Source organism: Mauremys mutica, chromosome 2, assembly GCF_020497125.1.
Source record: "Mauremys mutica isolate MM-2020 ecotype Southern chromosome 2, ASM2049712v1, whole genome shotgun sequence".
NCBI classification, from domain to species: domain Eukaryota; kingdom Metazoa; phylum Chordata; order Testudines; family Geoemydidae; genus Mauremys; species Mauremys mutica.
This window is the reverse complement of record NC_059073.1, coordinates 283988508-284006938: the sequence shown is the minus strand read 5'-3', so window position 1 is coordinate 284006938 and position 18431 is coordinate 283988508. Positions and strand designations below refer to the sequence as shown.

At 46.3% G+C, this 18431-nt stretch overlaps 1 protein-coding gene across 3 annotated transcripts in view; it reads left to right on the top strand.

Annotated features, from left to right (window-relative positions):
* Nucleotides 1-18431, top strand: part of OXSR1 (oxidative stress responsive kinase 1) — a 127101-nt gene that overhangs the window by 11404 nt on the left and 97266 nt on the right. The window lies entirely within an intron of this gene.

The following is an 18431-nucleotide window of genomic DNA, read 5'->3' as shown; positions in this document are numbered from 1 at the left end:
TTCAGATTGCAGTGTCAAATTCTGTTCTGTTATCCCCCACTGAGCATTTGGGGTTGCCCAACATAACTGATTCCAGAACTTGGCCTGCAGTATCTCTTCCTAGAGGTGATGTGTGAGAGGAAAGAATTTTAATTGCCTCTCAGAGCAAAGGATGAGTTCCTAAGTTTGGCTGGTGGGGGTGGAGGGTGTCATCTTAATGGAGTAGATGTCACTGGGAAATGGCTGGACCACATATATGGAAAGACATCTCTGGTGAACTTGACACAGGGTCACTAGATCCTGGGGGTATTCTGCAACAGTTTCAGATAATTGAAAACCCTGCTTTTTTTTTTTTAGTTTAAACACACAAATCATAAATCAGTATAGTAGTGTTCTTCATATTCAATCCTTTTGTGCCCTTGTCATGTTGTCAGGTTTCAATATGCCGTACATTCTTGTCCTGAAGATGCTGTACAATTTAGTAGAAGCTTTTATGAGGAAATTTGGAAGTCTTGACAGAATAGGGAATTCTGGTTTCTGGGAACTGAGAACCAATTTAGGATTGTGGGGGTAAGCACATCAGATTGGTGTTTCTGCTAAAACCATCAGCAGTGAAATAGCTATGTTGATATTGTCATCTCTAGGTTTCATAGTTAATCTTATTGAGATGAGTGGTGCAATTCAGACATCAGAGTTCTTATTTCAAGATGTTTGCAGTCTCGTGCAGACAGTACAGCATTGGTTAAGTCCAAGATTAAGGTTTTCTTCACATCCATGAGGGCTAGAAACAATTCTTTAGTTTAAAAAAGAGCCTAGGTTTGTGAAAACAATTCTGTAACAGCTAATTCAACCTCTACGGAATCATGGACTCCATGGGGCCCTGAGCTTTCTGATGCTGTTTGTAGTTGCTTTTCAGAACTGAAGTAAAGGGAAACAGCCTGTACAATAGAACCCCAGAGTTATGAACACCTGGCGAATGGAGGTTGTTCATAACGCTGAACAAAACATCGTGGTTGTTCTTTCAAAAGTTTGCAACTCAACACTGACGTTATACAGCTTTGAAACTTTACTATGCAGAAGAAAAATGCTGTTTTCCCTTTATTTTTTGTCCTACTTTAAAGGTTTAACACAGTATTGTACTGTATTTGTGGGATTTTTTTTGGTCTCTGCTGCTGCCTGATTGTATACTTCCGGTTCCAAATGAGGGGTGTGGTTGACTTATCAGTTCATAACTCTGGTATTTGTAATTCTGAGGTTCTACTGTATTTTGAAATGCCTAAGTTAAATTTAAGAGGGCTGATTAGTGAATACATGGTACATCTTTTCTAAAGTGCACGTGAGAATTACATGCATAAATTGCATTAGTCCAGTGGTCACCAACCTGTCGTTCACAATCGACTGGTTGATCCTGGGAACTCTCCCAGTCGATCGCAATCTCTGGGACACAGTGGGGCTGGCTACCTGCTGCGGCCCCATGCCACTCTCGGAAGCGGCCAGAACGCCCCCGCGGCCTGGGGGGAAGGAGGGGTTCCGTGCGCTGCTCCTGCCTGCAAGCAATGTCCCCGCAACTTCCATTGACTGGGAATGGGGAACTGTGGCCAATGGGAGCTTTAGGGGCAGTGCCTGCAAAGAGGGGCAGCGTGCAGAGTCATGTGCGCCCCCCCCCCGTTGCGTTGGCCCCTTCCAGGAGTGGCGTGGGGCCACGGCAGGCAGGGACCCTGCCTTAGGCGTGCTGTGCCTCCCATTGAGATAAGTGTCACCTGGCGGGAGGCTGCACCCTGAAGCTCCCCTCCTGTGCCCCAAACTCCTGCCCGCTCCCTGAGCCCCCTCCTAGAGCCAGCACCCCTTACCCCCTCCTTCACCCCTATCCCCTGCCTTAGCCTTGACCTCCTTCTGAGCCAGCACCCCGCACCCTCTCCTGTATCCCAACACTCCTGCCCCAGCCCGGAGCCCCCTCCTGCACCCAAACACCCTCCCAGAGCTTGAACCCCTCACCCCACCTACACACCAAACCCCTGCCCCTGGCTCAACCCAGATCCCCCTCCCACACAGCGAACCCATCAGTCCCAGCCCAGAGCCCGCACCTCCTCTCGAACCCTAACCCCCTGCTACAGCTCAGTGAAAGTGATTGTGTGGGGCGGGGGGATGGAGTGGGAAGGGGTGGGGCCTTGGGGAAGGGGGCAGGAAAGATCCTGGCTTGCCCTTAAATTCAAAAAGTGACCTTGGATGTAAAAAGGTTAGAGACCACTGCGTTAGTCAGATTTCTGTGTGTGTGTTGTATGTCCCCTGATGGATGAATTCCTATTTACCCTCTTATTGCTTGTTCAGATATTTCTAATAGACGTGTAAGGGTAAACTGCTATACCAGGGAGTAAATATGCCCTCTACTGCCTCTTTATGATGTATAGAGACGCTGTTAATGTTTCTTCAACTTTTTTTCTGCTGCTTGTTCTACATTAGTGATGCTGGTCCTGGCAGCCTCTTTTCTGGAGGGGTTGGGTGATATTTGGAGCATCTGGATGGTGATATTGCAGCTCTTTTTCTTTAAACCCAACTGAATATCCCCTCCTCTCATTTGGGGATGGGAGAGCTGCAGACTGAGATTTCAGCACTGAGCTCTTTTATCTTTCAGATTCTCCAAACATTTCCAAATACCTCTTTTAAAAAGATGGCAATTGGAACTTGATTTAAAATAGAGTAGTAGAGGATGCAAGCTCTTGTCTAGTAACTACCTTGACATTAACATCCAACAAACAGCATTTCAGCAGAAGAATTCTCATTAGATTGACATTTCTCCATGTCACCAACCCAGACCTTGATTTGAACAGCTGTGAGGGCACGGGGGACAAGTATCCTTAACATAAAATTATTCATTCTGCATATAGGATCCAGAGTAAGTCTTCTTACTCATGCTTAGGGAATACTCTTTCTAGCAATTCAACTAATCTTGTGCACTGAACCCACTAATAGAGACAGAAAAGATCCTGTTACATCCAGCCTATGCCTTGCAGTGACAGGATAACTGCCTCCAATAAGGCAGGGGTTCTCAGCCTTTTTCTGTCTGAGGCCCCCCTCTACATGCTATAAAAACTCCAGGGCCCGGTGAGGGTGGGGGCCTTGCGGCAGGGGCTTTGGGCATAGGTGTAATTTGACTTTTATTTTGGGGGAGCAGGGGCCAGTGGGGCTCGAGCCAGCTCTGCATGGCGGGGTCTGTGGAGGGAGCGCCACTTCCACCCCCTGACTCACCTCAGCAGGCCACACAGCCTGTCTGGGTTGGTGTGGGTGCAATCAAAAATTATAACTCAAAGATGGCGGGCTTAGCTCAAAAATTTGAAAACAGCTCAGGGTGCAGGGAGGGGGTAGTTCATGATGTAGGGAGAGGGGTATTAGGGGCTGTCTGCTGGGAGAAGTCCCCTGTTCCCGGAGGGGTCTGCCAGCCACGGAGCAGGTTCTCCCCATCCTGGCAGCTCTGACTTGCTGCCTCTGCAGGAGCAAAGAGGCCTGGGAGCTGAGGAGCAGCTTCAACCCCAGGCACCAGCCGGAGAGGAGGGAAGGCTGCGGCTGCTGGCTCCATAGCAGCAGCTGCCCTGGATGGCCCGGTAACGGCAAAACCAGCAACCAGCACATTTTCCCACCAATAGTAGTTACCTGTATTGAGCCTGCTCGGTTTGGGTGAGATGCTCAGTACAACCTAGATAGGAAATTCTTCTGCCAGGGAGCTGTTTGTACCACTACACCGGCTCTGGCTTCCTGCCTCTGACCTGGCTAGGGGGCGGGGAAAGGAAATGGGGGGGATGGCGGGGGAGAGATGTGGAGCTGTGCTGCCCCTGGGACTGCCGTGTTCTTGCGCTGCAGTTTGGGGGTGGCAGTGCCCTCCATGTCCCCAACTCTGCCACGGGCTCAAGGCTTCTGCCCCATAGGAAGCACCAGGGCTGGGGGATTTAGTCTGGCACCTCCCAGCTTCAGCTCCGCAGGGGGTGCTGGCAGGGATCAGGGCTTCAGCCCCGTTGCGGGTGCTGCAGCCTCCTTGAAAGGGCTCACAGACCCCCAGGGGGCTGTGGACCCCCAGTTGAGATCCGCTGCAATAGTGGACATATCAGATGGTTAAGCAGCTATATATAAAAACTTATTTACCTAAAATAACCACTGCTTTTACTATCAAACATCTACTCTGTATACGGACAGCTTGTTTTTTCGGTGGAACTCCAGCCAAATAAAATATCCCTTACAGTTGACACATACTGTTCCAGATAAAATGCAGAGAGGTTGGGAGGGGAGGAGTGAGAATACTTGCTTGGCTACTGTATCAGGGCTGTGTTTTTGAGCCTTGGTAATAGGAATACAGTAAGCATGAAATTTATGTTCATAGAAGATTAGGGTTGGAAGAGACTTCAGGGGTCATACAGTCTAACCCCCTGCAAAATATGTTGCAGCATATACCATCAAGACAGCTGAAGTGAATGTATTGCTGGGTTTGGAAATAAGATGTTTTGGCCTGCCTTCCATCCTGAAAACTTTAAATTAGCCAAGGAGACTGGCAAGTAATGAAATAAATAGTTAGTTCAAACCGCAAATCTAATGTGGACACGTTACTAGCATCTTAAGTAAATGTGGCAGATCACAAAGGACTTGTGTACCTGACCCTCGGTGCTTATCATGGTTGCCAATGTGCGGAATACCTTTCCCAGAGACAATTCTCCAGATAACCCAGGCATCATAGAGGTACTGGAGAGTCTTGTGTACCCTCTGCTGAACCTTGAGTTATTCTAAGCACCTCTAAAGACTTGGTTATCCAAACCCATGGAGGCCCTGAGTGACACAATCCCTTACCCTATATCAAGCAGGTGCAGGATTTTGTATTTCAACCAGTCTCTCTTGGAATGCAGAAGGATCTGAGGCCTCTTTCTTACTTTATTATTTGTATTACCACAGTTCCTAGGAGCCCCACTGTGCTAGTCACTGGACAAACAGCGACTGTCTCTGCCCTAAGGAACTTGTAATTTAAGGGTACCTGCCAAAAAAGGTGTTCTTAGCTTGGGTTAGCTAGCTTAGGTTAAAATAGCAACCCTATGATGCTGTAAATTTAGTTGCAGTGTCTTCACTGCTTTTAACCTGAGTTAATAACACATTTTTTGGCAGCGTAGACATTCCCTTCCTATAAGACGAGAGAAAACAGATGGATGTGGACAGATGAGGGATTATAAGGAAACAACTCCAACACTGGTCAGCATCCTATTCCTTCCACAAACATCTTTAGATGGGGCACCTCTCCACCTTTCTCCTCACTGTAGTATTGGGGGAGATACAGTGGTTGGCTGAAACTTCCACGGCTGGCCAGCAGAATGGAGATGGATGGAGAGATGTCTGCTCTGCTCTGCACAGCCCCCTTCTAGTGGCAGAAAACCAGCTTAAAAAAATCAGGCTGTTCAGCTTCCTGTGATATTAGCCGGGACTTAATATTTTTCTTTAAATAATATGGGTGCAGTGGTCAGGTATGGTTAACTGTTGAGAGAGTGGCTTCCTGGAAAACTATTTAGAAACCCAAGTGCCTCAATGGCAATGTATCTAACTCATCTACATTGATTTATATAGAGTGGCTACCACCTATTCTACTTTAATTATCTTCTAGTATAAGGCAGCTCCATAGTGTTTGTGGCAGATTACCCACAGCCCCCTTTGCCCCCAAACCATCTGATTCCACTAGGGAAAGGTTGAGAACCGCTGCTGTAGACCCAGCCCACTCAGATGTTGAGGGCAGGTGGAAGAGGGGGAATGGGGGAACAGATCATTTTCCTGGCGCAATGCTCAAGCGATATTAAGACGTATGGGCAAAGGAGTAAAGTGCATATATAGGGGTGGTCAGCAACGGAGAATAAGATTCCTCTTCCTCACTGTAAAACCCTGATATGTCTGGTGAAGTGAATTGACCACTCGAGCTTCCCAATAATTCATCAATAAACAGTCCTCTCTAATTATAGCACACAATACAACAGGATGGGGGAAATGTACCAAAACTGAGCTATAGCAGCCTATTGGTGGCTGATGCCTTTGAGGACAAGATGACCTCCTTTCAAGTGACTGTTAAAATGTTTTCTGCTCATTTTTACATAAATTATGGAGCTGGGCAGTAATTCTAATTGTCTGTAAAATACTGCTTGAGCCCATATTGATGTGGGGGTATTGGAGAGAGTATAGTTAAATGAGTGTTAACATCAAACTATTTTTAGCTGTCCTCTTGGTACTTTCCTCTGTGTATGCTGAACATCAGGAATCTTGAATTAAAACATTGTCTTACTTGGACAGAAACACCCATGCTCTGAACTCAATGCTTGTTTTTGAATGGCACTGTAAACAGCAAGAGCTCTCATCAAGATTGTGGATTATTCACTGCCACCAACTTTATATGCAGTTCAAATATTTCACATATAGCTATTTATTATAGTTGTTTGTGAATTCTGCATATCTTGGTTCTGTGTATTTCTTTTCTGAACACACTGGATTGATATTGAGACACTGATCGAGTCTGCTGATGTGACCAAATGCATGCCTTTATTCACACCATACACACTATTATATTTTGTACACAGATTATTACACCTTGTGAGGTATCAGTTGAAAACTAATAACTCACTGGTCAATAATATGGTGAAATATGTGTAGCAACATTATAGGTAAAGTTATGAACATACATCTCTACCCCAATGTAACGCTGTCCTCAGGAGCCAAAAAATCTTACCGCGTTATAGATGAAACCGCGTTATATCAAACTTGCTTTGATCCACCAGAGTGCACAACCCCCCCCCCCCGAGCACTGCTTTACCACGTTATATCTGAATTCGTGTTATATCGGGTCGCGTTATATTGGGGTAGAGGTGTATTAAATTGTGGCTAAAATGTGTTTAGCAGACAAGTCTGAGAAGGGGGTAAACCTGTTCGTCAAAGATAAGGGACAGGCTGATGCCTCTAGCTGGGTGTCATCAAAGTTGATCAGTAATCACCGGTCAAGTGGCCATTCGGGGGCAGGAACAGATCGATCTGCATTGTAACAAACAGCAACCTGGAACCTCTTTCACCACGAGACTCCGTGTCTCCATCTTCACAGTGGGAAGAAAGTTTATCTGGGGGTAACCCTCAGGAAAATGCATTTCGAAGGGTGACTGGACTATTAAAAGTGAGAGGCAAAAACACTCTAGGTACTCTCGCGCGCGCTTTCAAGATGACAAATCAGTATTAAGACTTTGGGCAGGGTTCTGAACTGAGAATTTGGTCAGTCCTTTTTCTAACGTATTAAGGATTTTAAATTGAGCCATGTCTATCTTAAGTTTTAGCTACTACAATTTTCTTTTTCTGTTGTAATCATTTCTGACTTTAATACCTTATACTTGTACTTACTTAAAATCTGTCTTAGTAGTTAAACTAGTTTTTATTTTTTAATCAAAACAATCCATTGTTGTGTTTAAACTTAGCTGTTTGGTAACTCCATTTAAAGTGGCCAACTTGCATATTGACTCCTTACGGAGCAACACACCTCTAATAACTGTCCAAAATACATGTTTTTGGGGAAAATTTTGGACTGGGGGTGTCTTGGGGTCACCCTGCAGGTAATAACCAACACTGTTGGAAGCCAGAGTATGGCTGGTGTGTCTCTGACAGGCTGCTGAGGTCAGAGTTGCTGGACCAGGGCTGTAGCTGTACAGACACTCAAGGTGTGATCTGCAGGCTGTTTGTGAGCAGAGCATTGTAAGACACCCACAGTTGCAGGGCAGGTGGTGACACAGCCCCTCACTGATCTGGATTGCACCCTGGAATGTGATAGTTGGCCACTATAATGGGTGAGGGATAAAACAAATGAGAAATGATTCAAGCTTTGGAAATATGAGATTAGAAATTTGTATTAAATTCTAACTTAAATTTAAGTATCTTATCATAGGAACAGTGACTGAAACAAATAAAATGGCTCTACGACTTGCAGAGAATTATGAACAGTCCTGGTATATTCAGGGATTGAATTTACCAGACACTACACTACGAAGTTACATTGACATAAGGCAATTTATGTTGAGCTATATGTGCATGTGTCTACAGTCTGTTGTCTCCGGCGGATGAAAGTGCCTTGTTGCAGCAATGCACTAAAACCACATCCCTAAATGGTGTAGAGCTGTGGTTGACCTACTGAGGTGACAGTGAGTGTGTAGACCTTGCATGACCTGTGTTGACCCTAACAGTCCTCCATCAGCTGTCCCACAATACCCCATTTCCTGCAACATTGACTGCGCTGGTCACAATTTTAAACTCCACTGCCCGGGGGTGAGGGAGACCAGAAGCTGCCAGCCCAATTAAAGTTCCCCATGTGTTTTTTGAAATGCCTTTTCCTGATTGTCCACCTTGGCAAGCACACCTAGCAGCTCACCTTTGCTGTGTGCAACTGCCCGGCCGACCATGCTGGCTTCACGTATGCAGACAGGTACTAGACAAGCTCCAGCCTGGAGCATACAGGATGTATTGGATCTCCTGGACCAGTGAGGAGAAGAGACTGCAAGCACAGCTACAGACCAGCTGTAGATCTCCACTTTCTGTGAGCAGATTGCACAGGGGATGCAGGGGTCAGCAGCAGTGCCGCATGAAAGTGACGGAACTTCGTCAGGGATACCACAGGGCCAGGGAACACAACGGATTTGGTGCTGTGCCGTCACCTTGTCGCTTCTACAAGAGCTGCATACCATACTTGGCAGAGACCCTATCAGCACTTCACAGACCACTGTGGATACCTCAGAGGAGACAAACTCCTGCTGTGAACAGCGTGAGAGCGGAGGAATGGAGGGATGTGCACAGTGGGGACTAGAGTCATGCTGCGAGCCAGGGCTTGTTTGAAACGCTACCACAGTGAGCCTGATGAAGGGGAAGAGAATGTGGGTAAGTGTGTGCCTATTTTCCCCTTATGATCTTTCGTGCTCTTGAGATCTCCGCAGTTCTCTCCTGAAGGTTTCTAGAGTGGACGCTTTATTTCTTTCTCTGCTGTAGGATGCTTTCTCACACCACTCTGATGGCTTTGGCAGGCTCATTGCAGTCACCAGTATACAGGCCTGGGTGGCTTTAGGACACCAGTAGCAGCTGTTCTGTGCCTTCGTGATCCTCAGTTGTGAGATGTCAGCTAAAATCACCACCACCTGTGGAAAATAGTGCCGTTGCCATGTGCTCAGACCCATGGGAAAAATGGCTGAAAATTTTATAGCTTCGTGGAACAGAAAATCCACCCTCCCCTACTCGTGGTGGGTTGTATTCACCAGAGCTGGGCCTGGAGAGCGGTGTTGTGCCAAGGTGCTGCAAAGTCGACATGTCGACAAGCATCTCTTACTAAGTGTTTGTGGGAATGAGGGAAGAGTTTTGAAACGTATCTTTCCTTTGCCGTTGCGGTTGTCAATCCAATGGTTTTTATCAGCAGCTCCTCGTGTGGTGGCCTGAAGGGATGCCCCCTCCACACCTGCAGAAAGCATGACTTTGAGGAAGAGATGTTCTGTGAGATCCTGCAGGCCTATGCTCCTCTGGATTGTCAACAAAGGGTTTGCAGTTTGAATAGGCTAACAGCATGGAAAAAGACAGAGGACAGGAAAAAGGCCCAGGAGTCCAAGCAGGACAAGGACTGGGGAAATGCACCAGGACATAATGGGTCTTCTCAAGTAGCAAACTAAAATGCTGCAGGACCTACAAGTCTAGAAATCCCAGCCTTTCCATCTTTTGTTTTCCTTGGAGAACTCCATAGTCATTGCTCCCTACACCCCTCTCCCCAACATAGTACGTGTCATCACAGGGTGCATCACCAGAAATGAAGGACAAGCTGGAGGGAATGCAGGCAGGAGGGACTTAGCCTTCCATGTGGACTTGGACCAAACCTAGACACTTACAAAAGGGACGAGATCAGGCTGGAGGGGATTGCATTCAGGAGTGTCTTTTCCATAGATCTATAACTCTCTTGTGCTCTTTAAGAATAAAGTGTGTGTGTTTAAGAAATTCCTTGCTAACATTGTTTTTCCTTGTTCTACTGCCACGCTGTAACTAGAAACCAGAGCTCCCACAACGAGGTTGTCGGGGGTGGGGTGGGAATGTGTCTAAGCACCTGGGGTGTGTGAGAGTGCAGTGGCACTGGTTCGAGGGCCTGGATGGCTGGATTGTGGGTCTCGATGCTAAAAATGGGTGTCAGACATGGGTTATGCTTCTGGGGAGTGTGCCTGAGTGACCCAGAGCTAGGAATAGTGATCAGGCACTACCCAGACCCAGGCAGCTTAGCAGCACATGGAATTCAATGGTAGGATCTCATCATAATAAGATTGATGCTCATTGAGAGAGCTGGGGTGGACCAGTTGTGAGACCCTACGGAAAGGGATTGGAGTAATCGCTAGTGTAGGATTTGTAATGGGCAGCCACGGACATTCCCTTGCCCCAAATAATTTTGTTTCCTGGTTCTAAATGCTCAATAACTTCCCAGCCAGGCAGTGTCACCTCTCCTGAGCCTCCCTTCCTCCATATCTGTAGGTTGCAGTTTCATTTGCTGAATATATTGTAATGCATAAATCTTGATCCACTGCTTTAAGATTCTTGTCTTTCCCCTCTCCTGTCTCTTCTCCACTCCCAAGGAATTTCACAAATAAATCAAATAGCTGCAACTCCTTAAGCACCCTGCCACTCCATGCAAGAAAACCACAGCTTCATATACGTTAATCTGTGAAAATCATGGTTGGTGTATGTATAGCATTAATGGACTACATTTGTTTACTCAAACGGACATAATTTTTTTTTTAATTTTGTATTTCCACTCCCATTTAGTTACGTTAAAAATGTATATAACTCTCCCTATGGGACTTTTCACACATTGAGTGAGAAAAAGAGCACCGAAAAATCAAAGTTCTATTTTTGGTGAATCACATTCTTTATTAGTTCAGAGCAAATATTGCAGAATGCATAGTGGCTGCCAAAGCAAATGGTATTGTAAATTCACACCAAGCACCACATAATTCATAGCTTCAGGAAAACAACCAGTCATATTCATTAATGTGTACAGCAAACACTACACAGATCTTAACAACCAAAGCTCCAGGCCCAGAGAAACTCTGGCTGACCATTAAAGTGCTCTTTCAAAGCCTCCTTCCACCACATAGCTCCATGCTGGGCTCTTACAATAGCACTTGTCTGGCTGTTCAAAGTCATGGTGGCAGCTTTTCCCCATTTGCCTCACAGATATTACACAAGACACAACAGGCAGCTATCACCATTGGGATATTTTTCTCACTGAAATCCAGTTTAGTGAGTGAACACCACTAGCGTCTCTTCAGTCTATCAAAGGCACATTTGACAGTCGGTCTGCACCTGCTGAGTGTGTAGTTAAATCTTTCCATGGTGCTGTTGTGTCCAGTGTATGGCTTGAGGAGCCAGAGGCTGCCCCTCCCCGAATTGCTATTGGCATTTCAGTGTTACCAATGGTAATATGCTGGTCGAGTAGAGAACATCCCTGCTTGCAGCTTTCTTAATAATCCCATGTTCTTAAAGATGTCAGTGTCATGCACCTTTCCTTACCAGTCTATGCTGATGTTGGTGAAGTGTCCTCAGTGATTCACCAGTGTTGCATAACCATAAAAAAATACCCCTTTCTATAGGTGTACTCTGTGGCAAGGTGGGATGGTGCCAGAATAGGGATGTGCGTGCTGTCTTATTGCTCTATCGTGGTTTGGGAACCCCACTGCTGCAAAACCATCCACTGTGACCTACACATTGCCGAGAGACTGTCATACATAGCAGGAGACAATTAATGACCCTACACACTTGTATGACCACTTGGATTTTGCAACTTGAAAATGATTTCCCACTGATCAGTAGCAATCTGCCATTGCATGCTCCCAGAAATGCCAGAATTCGCTTGCTTCTTCACTTTCAATGCAGCTCTCATTTTGGTGTCCATGTTGCTGGAGGCCTTGGAATGTGGCCTTTTGCAGTCACTGCTTGTTGTCCCAGACACACTTTATGATGCAGTCCCGCCAGTCAGTGCACATTTCTCACACCTAAATGCAGTGCTCGACCAGTTGCAGCTGCGGCATGAATGGCACCAACAACTTTGAAGTGTTTTCGCTCTCTCTCTCAGCAAACTGTCCTCGAAGACATCCTGCCTTCCATTGTTCGAACCTCCTGTGGATTTGCAAATCAGGAGATAGTGTGTTCTGTATTTGCAGTGTTCATGAAAATAGTGGAGCTCTGTGCTTCTGTCAGAGATGGCAGACCCCAAAAAATGCCGCGTGGGTTTATGGGCTTTTTTAAAAACGAAAATTATAGGATATGGGTGGCTTAATAAGATGGAGAACATTGCATGTTGGGAGTTGACCCCTAGCTCCCAGAGATCTCTGATCAAGTCATCTCTATCCAATAATGCATTGCCAACATTTCCGAAAAGACTTTCTTCGCACAGGATGGCGGCATGTGGCATCGATGCAAGCAGGCAAGTATGCAGTCGTATAAGCAACAGACAAACTTTGGTGGCTGCATCCCAATGTAATCTGCCAACTTTGTTTGATGCAATGTAGGCATAGCCTTAGGGCATGGCTACACTTGCAGATGTAGAGAGCTTTGAGTTAAACCAGCCTTTGTAGAACGTGGTAGGGAAAGCACTGCAATCTGTCCACACTGACAGCTGCAAGTGCACTGGCGTGGCCACATTAGCAGCTCTTGCGACAGTCACAGAGAGCAGTGCATTGTGGTAGCTATCCCAGCATGCAAGTGGCTGCAATGTGCTTTTCAAATTGGGGGTGGGGTGGAGTGTGACAGAGTGTGTGTTGTGTGTATGTGGGGGGAGAGAGAGTGGGTTTTTGGGGGGCTGAGAGCATGTCAGCATGCTGTCTTGTAAGTCCAGACAGCAGCAGACCCTTCCCCCCCCCCGACTCACTCTCACTCTCACTCTCTCTCTCTCTCTCTCTCTCTCTCAGCATTCCACAGTAATGGTTGCTTTGTCTCGGAGCAGATAAGCAGCCGGCTGTCAGAACCGGAGCTTTCGAAGGGCATATCCGCATTCCTGCAGTGATTCCAAAACAATGACCAGAGTGGCCACTTGACTTAAGGGGATTATGGGATGTTTCCGGAGGCTGCTCAGAGTGCAGTAATGCAACATCTCGTTCACACTGACGCCCAGGCGTTTCAGCCAAGGCGCACCAAGCGTTAATCTTCTCGCCGAGGTGGAGTACCAGGAGCGCTCTAACCCTGGAGTCAGAGCGCTCTATGGGCCTTGCCAGTGTGGATGAGGGTAGTGAGCTAGGGCGCCTGGGGCTGCTTTAATGCGCTCTAACTTGCAAGTGTAGCCAAGCCCTTTAGTCAGGACTCAGCCTAGTACCAAGGGTGAGAAATACTTACCTTGGGCCATAAGAAAGTTACATTCTTGCAATTTAAAGGAATAGAACATGTGTGGTATTTAATTAGAACATTGTCAATCAACTTCCTGAACTTGTAACTTACCCACATCTCTTTTGTTAAAGTTGCTTTCCCTTTCTGGCTTCACTCAATACTACTCTGCTATAATGGATCATTCATCTCATTCCTGAAATACATTAGTGTATTTTTTTCTCCCTTCTCTCCACCCCATATCCTTGTTCTTTTCCTATGCCGTATTCTATTTCCTTCCCTGATTCTTTTCTCTCCAGTCCTGGACCCTAACATTTCTCCTTACCCTACGTCCTTTTCTAACTTATTCTCTCAATCTCTTTCCCTACTCACCACCTCACACAAAGGGCTTGAAAAAACTTATCACAGTCTCAGCCCCGGTGAAGCTCCCGCTGCTGGACGCTCACCAGGTTCCTGTGTTTGCGTGGGCGGTGCCCTGAGCCCCCCCACCAACCTGCCTGGAGAAGCACCAGGCCAGCTAGAGCCGCCACAGCTGCGCCTCCCCTCCATAGACCCCAAGCCGTGTTGTGGGAAAATTCAAAAGCTCTTGTCTCTTCCAGAAGAAGAACCTGAGCTTTTGCTATGCCCTATGCAGGTTCTGTGGCAGCTGAGGAGGTGGTATGTGTTACTCAGCTTCCCAGGGCTCCTCCATCTGCGGGGAGGAGGAGGGGGTACCGGGGGGTCTGGCCACGGGGCGGGGTGGAAGGGTCAGAGCTGGGGGCAGTCTCCCCAAAGTGGGGCTCCACCCGCCACCAGGCTGGACCCAGGTGTTCATCAGATTCTCTTGGTCTGATCGACCCAGTGTTGGAGCCTTTGGCCTCTCTGGCATGCTTCCTGATCACAGACCTTGTCTGTTACCCCTTAAAGGAACTACCGCTGTGCCCCTGCTGTGTCATCCTCAAAGACTTAAGTACACCTTTTCCCAGAGCTTCAGCCTTGTGGTCACTCTGGTTACGGTTTTCTTCTTCAGGGACACATGATAGTTGAAGCACATAACACACAGGCTTTTGTAAAGATTTCCAACACTATTCTTTATTTTAGAAAGCACAAGAAAAACAGATCTATGCAAGACAAAACACCTTTCTCTGCCTCATTTTCCTCATCACTCTTGAGTGTTCTTTGGGATTTGGTGAAAGTCCTCTAGGAGCATCCAGGATCCCCTCTTCTGTACATTACTTCTCTGAATTGTGTAGTTTCTCTCTCTCTCTCTCCTGCAGCCAGCTTCCTTCTTCCTTAGTTGGCCTACAGTCAGAAAAAAATTCCCTTTGTTATGAAAGCATGCCTTTCTCCTGCACAAGGTTCCTTTTGTCTTTTTAGAACTGCTGCTCTGTCCTCTTTGTTCTCCTGTTGTAGGGATTTTACCATTCTTCTCTCCTCTCCCCCCCTCCACCCCAGCTAAACTTGGTCAGACTGGTTTTCTAGCTCCTGCATGCTCCTTAGCATACCCATTATTCAAACAGAGCACAGTCATTAAGGCTAGTGATGACTCTTATTTGTTCTGTAGTGCCGTGACTGTCAATCTTCTGGACTACTGTACCCCTTTCAAGTGTCTGATTTGTCTTGTTTACCCCCAAGTTTCACCACACTTAAAAACTATTTGCTTTCAAAATCAGACAAGAGTCACAGCACACTATTATTGAAAAAATTGCTGACTTTCTCATTTTTAACATATAATTCTAAAATAAATCCATTGGAATATAAATATTGTATTTACATTTCAGTTTTTAGTATATAGAGCAGTAAAAACAAGTCATTGTCTGTATTAAATTTGTTTGTATGACTTCGCTAGTGCTTTTTATGTAGCTGGTTGTAACATTAGGCAAATATCTAGATGAGCTGATGTACTCCCTGGAGGAGCTCTGTGTACCCCCTGGGGTATGTGTATGTTCCAGAGAAGGTGACCAGATGTCCCGATTTTTGGGTCTTTTTCTTATATAGGCTTCTATTACCCCCCACTCCTTGTCCCGATTTTTCACATTTGCTGTCTGGTCACCCTAGTTCCAGACAGTGTGGGTGACACCTGTCAGGGACCTTGCCAGCTTGTGGCTAATTCACTACAGCAAGTTCTTAAAATCAAGCACAATTCATAAATTGTACATAGCTTCCCCAGATTGTCACAGACAGCAGAGGGCTAAGATTAAGGGCAATGCCCAGTTTGAAGCCAGATGTGTCCCATCCTCTCATGACTGCTAGAAAAGGGAAGAGCATTGGGATTGTGAATGGTGGCCGTTGCTTGGGGGCTCTTTTTTTTTTTTTTAGCAGGTAGGTGTTGGATAAATGTGAAGTCTGCATGCCTCTGACTGCTTTATGGGAAACATTGCTCACATTAATCCCTCACTCCCAACACTCATAACTGCAATGAGGGTGGTGATGGGTTCTTCTATTCTCTTGCTCTTCCAGCCTCTTGTTTTTTGTCAGCCTCTCCCTGGGAATGGCTCCACTGTCTGTCTCTCAACTAGTCCTCATTGCTTTGCCAAGCAGCTGCGGAATGAAATTGACCTGCTTCTTGCTGGTTTCACTGCTGCTCCCAGGGATCCCAGTAACAGCAACAAGGACAGATAGTACAGGGCAGTGCTGCAAGCTTGGGTGAGATCCAAGCAGCAGCAAAGGCAGGCAATGGAGCAATCTTTCTGCTGACACAGGATCGTAGCACTGCATAAGTTACTCTGTTCCTGAATGGAAGCTATCCTTGCAATCATAGGTGCTAGAGACTTCATGCTCTATAAATGAGAGCTTACATTCTGTAGAAGTTGATGGCCCTGGACAACTTCCTCCTCCCCATCGCTGAGTGAATTTCTCAAGCCCTCTGTGACCATTTGGAGACTGTCTGTGTCCAATTATGAATTCATTTGATTTTATAAACACCACTTATTGAGGTTAATCAGCCATTTTGTAGCATGAATTTGACACGCAGATAGTGGAGAGACTGGAAAGCTGTGACAGATCAGTCAAGGGCCATCAACATTGAATGTTGCTCCACTGTGAACAATGGGGTCACTTGCAAGTACTGTAGGGACTTTGAATTGTCTCTTCACAGAGGAGCTGGAACACCCAATCGCTCTCTGCTTCCTGATATAAGCACATGGCTGGGAGGGCTGCAGTTTCTTCACCTGGCTAAAAAGGTGACGATGGTTTTTAAAAAGAGGCTGTTTATGTGAGCCAGGAGTCCATTTCATCACCGGAAACAGAGGACAAGCGGGAGGAAATGGAGGTAGGAGGAATTTCATGTCCCCTATGGACTTGGACCAAACCTAGACACTTACAAAAGGGTGAGAATAGACTGGAGGGGATTGCGTTCAGGCGTTCTGGAGTTCCATAGATCTATAACTCTCTTGTGCTCTTTAAAAATAAAGTGTATGTGTTAAAAAAATTCCTTGCTAAGCCTGTTTTTTTCCTTGTTCTACTGCCACATTGTCCCTGATTGTGTTAACTAGAAACTAGAGCTCCCACAACGAAGGGGGGAAAATGTGTTTAAGTACCTGTGGGTGTGGGAGTGCTGTGGCACTGGTTCCAGGGCCTAGATGGTGGACTCTGGGTTTTGCTGCTAAAAATGGGTGTCGGACATGCGGTCTGCTCCTGGGGAACATGCCTAAGTGACCCAGAGCTAGCAACAGTGATTAGGGACTACGCAAAACTGGGCACCTTGGCAGCACATGGGATTCAGCAGTAAGATCTCCTCATGACAGACTGATGCCCATTGAAAGGGCTGGAGTGGACCAGTTGTGAGACTGTACATAAAGGGATTGTAGTATTAGCCAGTCTGGGATTTGTAATGGACAGCCATGGAAATCCCCCCCCTCCCCCTCAAAACTCTTTCCTGGTTCTAAATGTTCAGTAACTTCCCAGCCAGGCAATGTCACCTCTCCTGAGCCTCCCTTCCTGCATATCTGTAGCTTGCAGTATCATTTGCTAAATATATTGCATTGCATTAACCTTGATCCACAGCTTTAAGACTCTTGTCTTCTGCTCTCTCCTCCTTCCCCCACCCCCAAGGAATTTCATAAGTAAAGCACATAGCTGCAATTCCTGAAGTGGCTTTGTTGCTATGTTTTCACTACTCTCTAGAGGAGCCTGGAAACCTGTCTTTGTTCAGTCTCTAAAGTATGGCATGCTGCTGCAGTTACCAAAGAGCAACTCCACTTGTGGCACATCCTATTGCAGCTTGGCTTAAACCCTGCTTGATATGCTTTTGCTGTTTCATTGTTTCTCTATAATTAACTGCTATAGTGGGAGCTGAAAAGAGGAGAAGCAAGGAATATTGGGGGTGGGGGTAGCAGAAGAGCAGGTGGTGACTTAGCAATGAGAGCAGCAGGGAAGAGTCCATAGAGGATTCCCTTCCTGCCTGGCCTCAGAAAGCTATTTGGATTTTCACTGCCCGATTCCAATAAGACCCCTATAGAGATCAGGTCTCTATTGGACTAGGTACTGAACAAACACACACACAGAGATGGTGCCTACCCTGGAGAGCTTACTATCCGGTCAGACACTGGTCAGCAGAATAGTTACAGACATGGTTTAGCCTTTGGCTAGTGTGCATCCAGGGTTTTTGGTAAAATGGCTTAAAGAGGAAATGCAAACCACAATAGCTTTTTCCTGCTTCTTTATTCCATTGGGCTGTGACCCGTGGTGCCAGGGGCAGACATCACTGTGTTAGGCCTGAATAAAGATGTAGCACAAAACCAGTTGTGCCAACCTGACTAAAATCAGGCTAGCAGAGGTTTCTGGGAAAACCCAGAGTGAAATACTGACAGGCAGAATTGTCTCACAAAGCCCTGGGAAAGAGCAAGATAAGTGAGGGGGCTGATGCCAGCTGTGTTGTGTTAAGACACAGTGTTTGAAGGACCGATAAGAAACACAAGCATCTCACAGTTCTGACTAACTCCCTGGTTTAGTGTTCGGTGTGTTTTTAACTCCCTCACATTCCTAACCTTTGGCGCTTGTTGAGATATTAACAATTCAATATTGTAGAGACTAGGCATGCGTATATATTAAAAGGTGTCTAATTTCTAGTTGTTAGACAAAGGGGGTGGATTGCTCTA